Source organism: Miniopterus schreibersii (genome assembly GCF_964146895.1).
Source record: "Miniopterus schreibersii genome assembly, chromosome: 11".
Taxonomy (NCBI): Eukaryota; Metazoa; Chordata; class Mammalia; order Chiroptera; family Miniopteridae; genus Miniopterus; species Miniopterus schreibersii.
Window position 1 is genome coordinate 64,869,948 of NC_138111.1, and position 8,084 is coordinate 64,878,031.

General features: G+C 49.1%; 1 pseudogene across 1 annotated transcript; it reads right to left on the minus strand.

Annotated features, from left to right (window-relative positions):
* Positions 1 to 2,837: 2,837 nt before the first annotated feature.
* Positions 2,838 to 4,321, minus strand: LOC308563574 (serine hydroxymethyltransferase, mitochondrial pseudogene; annotated as a pseudogene). The gene has a single exon. The product of its transcript is annotated as a serine hydroxymethyltransferase, mitochondrial pseudogene (transcript).
* Between the last annotated feature and the right edge of the window lie 3,763 nt (positions 4,322 to 8,084).

The window sequence follows — 8,084 nt, forward strand, 5'->3', positions numbered from 1 at the left end:
TCTTGGAAATGTTAGGTTTTCTTTCCAGTTCTCCAGTATCCCTTCTCCACCCGGAGGGATGAGAGGCTATTAGAGCAGCTGCAGCACCTCCTCTCAATTCTGGCTTCCTTCCCCTGGATCAGGGCTCCCGGGTGTGTCTTGAAATCTCACTCCTGGAGGTAATGAAGGCAGAAGCTCTGTTAGGCAGTCAGTTTTGTCTTATTCTGGGTGGGATGGTGCAATAGTTTGAAGGCCTTAAAATACAGAAAACTAAAGAATTCTCGTATAACATAAATAACACAGGAATCATCTTTCCACTGGAAACTTTGGTGTTATTGGGTTGAAACTTCAAAAAGCTTGTTAGGTGAACATGGCATAAGAGGAAAATTGGATAGGGCTTTTGCACATATTACTCAGAAATGTGTTTAATAGAACCCCATCGAAACTGTCGTAGACAAGTGATGTCTACATAATCTGAACCTTCCATAACAGTGTTCATTTAAAACAGTAAGTATTGAATTTTCAGTTACAAAATATGATTACAACTACAGAGTACATATTTCCAGTGAATAAAATACAGAATTTCCATCCAGTTATGAGACGTGAAAATGAAGTAACAAGAACCCAGGCTATAAGAAAACATCACACATGTCTACCCAGGGCTTGGCTTCCCTTCCAACTAGTAGCCTTTTCATGATTCAAAGAAACCCCCTTCACTTCCTCTCTAGTGAAGATGTTTCAACACTCTCCTTAACGCCCCATCCAACTACTTTCCCTCTTGACTTGGTGATGCTCCAATTGGCTCAGCTGGAGTCAACTGCCCACCCATCCGCTGGGGGAGCGGAGGGCGTCTAAACTAAGAACGCCCCAATACTGCACACAGGTAAAGTAGCTCCTCCCAAACAAGGAGGGAAGGATGCCAGTGGCCAGAGGATGCGAACTCCTAGGCATGGTGTATGTGACCCGTCACAGCAAGGCCCTGCCAACTCTTCAGGATGCTCTCCTCCCTCCTCTCTTCATTCCCTGCCAGCCGTCCCATGTGCCGTCCTCTATGGCATCTGCCTACTTTTGGACTCTCCTTCCCTACACCTGGCTTGGTCCCCTCCAGTTCAATTTTCAAGACCCTGTTCAGCTTTCAACTCTTCAGCAAGTCTTTTCCGACAACTCTCTCTTCCTCCCTTGCCGCCCCTCCAGGTTGGATGCCCTTCTCACATGTTCCCATGCCACCCAGTTGTCATGATATGTTCAGATTGTCTGTGTACTTTCTTTCTCCCCATAGATGGTGGGCTCCCTAAAGGCAGGGCCATATCTAATTTACCTCACTAATCCCTGATGCGTAATGGAGCAGCAAGTATACAACAGGCATAAAGCTATTGAATGCATAAAGGGAGCTCCAGACTTATTAATAACCCCTAGTCTATGCTGGGAAATATCAAGCTCAAACTTTTCCTTTTTTTTTTTTTTTTTACTTTTTACCAAGCATGTTTGCTTTTACAGCACCATACGGGTATTTTGACATGACTATTTTTTCATTGGTGTGTCATGCGAGGCCGGATTTGTGAGCTACAGGGCAACGGTCGTAGCCTCCTGTTTGTTGATTTTTGTCAGCCTTAGAAGGAGGAGCCTTTGTGGACTTAGCGCACAGAATCCTATTCCTTAGGCCCCTGTGCTTGCAGTACTGTGCAGCAACTCGTGTCAGACGGTTTGGTCTATCTAAAGGGTCCTCTGCATTCTTGTTTGTCAGCATTACACCTCCCGGTGCTCATCTGCACCATGGGGCTGGGAACGCCTGCCCTGAGGGGTAAGCAGGACCATGTGTGCAAAGGGCCTAGCCCAGTGTGAGTCACAGACTAGGTTTTTCCTCATAAGTTGTTGAGCACATTTATTTCTCCAGAGCTGTGTGTGTGATAAACACCCCCCTCCCTGCAAAGGTTAAAGAACAACAGGATGTAGTGGGGCCTGCAGGTTGTCTTATGCAAACGCATTCCCCCCTTTTTGTGGAAGGCGATTGTATTGAGGGCAGGACTGTGCTTAGACCACATCTCCCAGCTAGGTGAGGCCTGTGGCTAAATTGACAGATACGGGATGTGGGTAGAAGTTGTTGGGGTTCAGGAAGGGCCCTTTCTAAGTGAGGGTGTGATGGCTGGAGCTCCAGCCTCCATTCTGGCACAGGAAGGACCTTTGAGGGTGGGCGCCAATATGTAAAGATGAGAAAGCACGAGAGTTTGGATCCCTGGGTACCTACCTAAGACTTCCTTTCATGACAGAGTTTTTAAAACCTCACGGGTTTAGAATATCGAAATTTCGTTGTTTCTGTTACCTGTCGGTGACCCAGCAGCCCGTCTGTTGCACAGCAGGCACGGGGTGCCCGCCGGGGGGGGGGGGCTCCCAGCCCAGCACCTCCCGTCCCTCCTGGAGTCCTCAGGAAGGCCCTGGGCCAGCGGGGGCTGGGTGGCAGGGTCGCGCCAGGATGGCATCAGGGGCACAGAGACGGGAAACTGGCAGGAGCGCCGCGTCCCGGGCGAGAGTCAGCAGAAGCCTGGCCGCTCCTTCCCCTCCTTCTCCTGCCCACGTCCTGTCCGGTCTGAACGCAGTGGGAGTCAGAGCTGGACGTGGGCTCCCGCAGCCGGGCAGAGGCGGGCCCGCACCTGTCAGAGCCTCTCACCCCGCACAGCCCGCACCCTGCTCCCTGCACGCTCCCAAAGCCCAAGGCCTGCGGGGACCGGCTTTGAGGCGCCCAGAGCCTGAGGCTGAGTCACAGCCGCCACAGGCTGACATTGGTCGGCGATCCCCTCCCCTGGTCCAGGTACAGGGAAGGCGAATAACTTTAGTCCATGGGCCTCATTTCCTTGGAGCCCTCAGTGCTCATCAGAACCAGGCAGGGGAAGGCCCCGGAAACTGCTCCACCCACTCCCTGAGGTCAGCAAGCCCATGGCTTGTTTCTGGGTCGTGGAGCAAGAAGGATTTGAAATCTTGCCGTTTGGGGGTCTTGCTCTTCACCCCCAAGCCAATGTTGACCCTTCATCTATAAAGTGCACCACCTTCCGGAAGTCATCCTCACGAAACTGTCCAGAGGTCAAGGCTGGGGCCCCAAGCCGAAGGCCCCCCGGAGTGATGGCACTTGGGTCTCCAGGACAGGTGTCCCTGTTGGCTGTGATGGATACAAGCTCCAGCACCCGCTCAGCCCGAGCCCCATCCAGGCCCTCGGGCCGCAGGTCCACCAGCACTAGGTGGCTGTCAGGCCACCAGACACCAGGGAGTAGCCTCGATCTGGCAGGACACCAGCCACGGCCCGAGCATTCTTCAGAGCCTGCAGGGGTACTCCCGGAACATGGGGGTGCGGGCCTGCTTTAGGGCCACAGCCACTGCAGCAATGGCATGGTTGTGGGGGGCCCCCTGCAAGGACGGAACACAGCAAAGTTGATTCGGTCTTCAAACGTATAAGGGATCCCCGGCCAGTCTTGGGGTCCACAGACTGTACCCCCTTCGGGTAGAAGATGAGTCCTGACCTGGCCCCTCGAAGCGTCTTGTGAGTGGCAGTGGTGACAACATCGGCATGCTTGAAAGGTGAAGGGATCACCCTCCCAGCCACCAGGCCACTGATGTGGGCCATGTGTGCCAGCAGGTGTGCTTTGGCCTCATCACACCCCTCTCTCGTGCGGGCACAATCAGTGAGGCGGGCATAGGCGCTGCTTCCAGCTATGACGGGCCGTGGTCGGAAAAGTCGAGCAGTGATTGCCAGCCGGGCATAGTCAGTAAGGCCAGTTTGGGGGTTCAGTTTATAGGGCATAGACTCAAAGAAGATGGATGCGGCTGAGATCCTCTGGACATCGGACACACAGCCATGGGTGAGATGGCCTCCGCCAGGCAGGTCCAGCCCCATGATTGGGTCGTGAGGCTGCAGAAGGGCTGCATAGGCCCCAGATTGGCTGGGGACCCCGAATAAGGCTGGACATTGACCCCCACTGTGCAGGATCCACGTCAAAGGCCTCCAAGGCCCGGCGTTGACGCAGCAGCTCGATTTCATCCCCTACCTCTGCTCCTCCAGAATATCTCTTGCCAGGATAACCCCCGAGGACTTGTTGTTCAGACAGGACCCCAGGGCTTCCAGCGCAGCTCGACTGCAGAAATTCTCTGAGGCAGTGAGTCCAGGCCACGACATTGCCTGTCTTCTCCCTTTCAGGAGCCCCCACAGCTCAGGGTCACTGTCTGACAGACTCCCCTGGCCTGTCCAGCCCCTGGTTGCTTCTCCAGTCTGGGTCTGGGCTGCGATTGGCGGGGAAGGCCTGGCGGAGGGGGGGCTCCTCGGCTGTGAGGCCGCAGGACCAGGGGCTCCAGGCATCCCGACCTCCAGCTGCTGCGCGGTGAGCCTGGGGCCCCTGCACTGCGGGGAGGGGGTCTCGGCCGCAGGTTCAGGGGTGTGGGTCCGCACCGTGGCCACCAGTTAGCATTCCACTTGTGAGCTCTTCTATTTCTTTCAAAGAATGTTTTGATATTTCACATCAATACTGCAGGTGATTAAAAAAGAATTGTTAGAGTTAAGTCTGTGTATAATGATTACCTGAAAGAGAATGGAAAGAGCTCTTATCTTCCCCTTTCCTTAAACTGCTTCCTTAAAACTTGAAAATTGGTCCACATCAAAGCAGTAGGTTTGCATCTATAAATGTAACAATGCTGGCTTCTTTATATACAAAGGCTTCACAAAAGTCAGCAAAGAAACAATAAAGTAATTTAACAATTCAAGCAATTCTACCTGAAAAATTCTACAAACTCTAAAATTCTATATACTCCATATTTAAAACCTATTTTATCAATTATATGTATAAGCAACTGAATTTACTATCATTGATCATCCTGCATTGAGGAAGGAAACACAAGTTAGACACACCTAGAACTAAAATGACCATTTTGAGGTTACCAGGCGACACTGAAATAATAATTTACTGGAGCAATTATCACATGTAATAAATGATCAAATGTTATTTTACCTAGTTTGCTGCTATTTCATATATAGTTTCATTCTTTTTTGACTTGACATGCCTTTCTTGAAGGTCTTAGTTACTGATTTGGACACTGTCTTGCACTCCACTAATAGTGAAACTCCTAAGGAGTTTGCTTCTATGCACAAAACACGAAGAGCTTTAAGTTCCTTATTTAGTCTCCTCTCCAGCTGTGAGTCTACACCTTGCCCATCTGTGTATCTGTCACTGACGGCCTTCCTCTCACTTAGAATTTGGTGCTCCTCATGTGGTGCTGGGGCAGGAAGTGGCTCAGCTAGTGGAGGAGTTTGATGGAGGGAAGAGCCCCCAGCCTCTGAGAGGGCTAATGGGCGCAGGGCTGCGATGGAGAAGCAGCCGGTGTGAGGCAGAGGATGGCGGTGGCTCCAGCCTTGGGTGATCCCCAAAGCCTTTCAAGGGTTTCTAAGCTGAGCCCGAAAGGACGAGCAGCATGAGAGCTCACAGGAGAAAAGGCAGAAGAGATGAGTGTGTGTTCAGGTCAGAGGGCCCGGCTTGGGAAAGGCCAGGAGGCCAGCAAATGTGAGGAATGTAGGATGGGAAGTAATTTGGGTCGTGACTTCAGCAGAGCACATGTGACAGAGGAGAGGTGAAGCTGGAGAAGCAGGCAGGGGCCACCCCAGGAGGGTCTGAGAGGCCGTCCTTGCCTGCAGCTTGGTCTGGAGAGCAGTGGCAAGTCTGATGCCCTTCAGCTAACGGGTGAGGAGGGGGCAGGGCTGGGGGACAGGGGTCCCCTGGAAGACATGAAGACTAGAGAGAAGGAGCCAAGTAAGACACAAGAGTCATCTGAATTTTTCTCTGACCTCCCCCATCATTTAGGGGCAGAGTGGAGAAGACCTGACAGTAGATTGAGGAAGAGCAGAAAAGAGAGCAAGTCCAGGGCGCCCCCCAGCCGCCCTGCTTGCAGATGACACGCAGAGCATTTACACACACACACAACAAACAATACCACCCACAGAACACTCCAGGGGCCTTTTAAATAAGGAAAATAGATGAGGCTTAGTGCACAGATTCTGTACCTTTTATTTTGCTGGTTCAGGGCTTATGTGGTTGTCAGGGTTTTTCTTGATTTTCATCTTTGTTCTCAATTAGTAATATTGTGATAGAGCTAAAATCTCAGGCATGAAATTATAATACCCTGTATACTATTTCACAGTTTTTTAAAACCATTAATATCTATAAAGAATTAAGAAGCATTAATATCTAATGATGATCAATTCTATGTAAATCATTCAAAAACATGACTTTTCCAAGATATATAATATAATAACTCATCAAAATGTATCTAATCAATTCCATTTGTTTCAAATTTAGTGTTAGTAAAACTTTCCACACTTCTGAGCATGTCTTTAATTATGTTTTAGACTAAATTCCTACAAACTAAAATGGTGGGTATTGACAATAAAATATTTAAAGTTCTTGATTAAAAAAAAAAGCAAACTATTTCCCAGAAAGTCTACCAACTTATACTCTCTCCAGACACATTTGAAAGTGTTTATTTTACCCCACAATCATTATTTATTATATTTATTTTGAAAAATTGTAAGCTGAAATATGTTCTCATTTAATTTTGTATTTCATTCTCTAGTATATTGATAAAAATCCCCTCCCCTTTTTACTGCTGGGAAACAGAAAACATTTCATTCAATCATTTCTCATCCACATGTATTCATCATCTGTAGTATGGCACTCAGGGTTATCAGGCAGTGGGAAGACCAAATTTGGGTGTTACTGAGTTTAGTGCTTTGAACACCATGTCTGAAAATCCTCCACTGAGAAAGTAGTCACCAGTGAAGTGAATTTCCTCTAAAAAATCCCTCACACTATAAAATTGCATCTAAATTTCTAAAAATCAGAATTACAGATTTCAACTAAACTTTCTTTTGTTAAAGGTACATTGAAAAAATCATTTTTTGATAAATTTTTAGAAAGAGTTGCCAGTTTGGAAGCTGAAATTGTAACTGGACAACTGTGGGGAGCCTCTGTGGCCCCAGGCACAGAGGAGCTGCCTGGGTGAGCTGCAGATGTGCTCTCCTGCTCCCTGACTCAGACCTTGAGGCACCAAGGCAATACTAATTTAGCTTGCGGCCTTAAGTTCCAGAGAAGCTTATCAGGATGTTGGTCCCGGCCTGAAGGGTTAAAGGACAGTCAAGCCACATACCAAGGCAAGGACTCAATCGTCCCCGCAAGTTCCCATTAGAAGCCGAAACAAAGAGAGTCACCAACGTCAGAGCTCCTGCAAGAGGCAGGGTGTTTACTCTGAGATAGCATTCAATGGCCTTGAAGGAACTACTCAAGGGGTAGGAATGCGGAGCGGGGTGCTATTCAGCAAAATTAACAGTGTCTGTATAAACTGGGCTGGCAGCTGCCAACAGGCATGAGCTGCAGCCCTCCCGATCCCATCGTTTCTGTGTCTGTCTTTTCTTCATCCTCACCCTTTCCTCAGGATCGTTCGACTCTGCGGGCGGCTCTGGCAGACAACATACTTACTGTATCTTCCTGCCACAAGTGTAAAATAACCCGAAGACCTTAAGTGCTCTGCAGACGACAGCTAGCCAGGACACCTGCCCAGTTCGTTTGGTGTCCTGAGATGGCGTCGCCCCAAAGCTCTGCTTCCCTAAGGCATATGATGATGGTGAGGGGACAGAGTGAAGGGAGAAGGAACAGAAGCATGGACAGAAGAAAAGTCTTCTCTTGGGAGTGCTCCCCCTTCTCACTTTCAGCTCATTTCTGCCCCTGGTCAGGCTGCTGCTTCTATCCCCCCACCACCCATTACACAGGCTTCATCCAGCTCCAGATCCTCTGTCCAAGCTGCGGCAAGGAAGGCGGAAAGCCATTCCCATTGAAGGGGTTTTAGCCATCCCATGTTTGAACCCTGAGTGACAGCTTACAGAATTTTAAATTCTCCTAATTTGAGTTTCAAGGAAGATATTATCCATATATCAGGAGTCATCTGGAGATTAATGATTCCCTTCAGAGCCTAATGCAAATTTTTAATCTCTCTCAATCAGACTTAAATAATTTTTGTTCCATGAGGCAGAAACCACTGTTGGCATTAGGGACTGAGTCCAACATACTGGTCAACTAGAG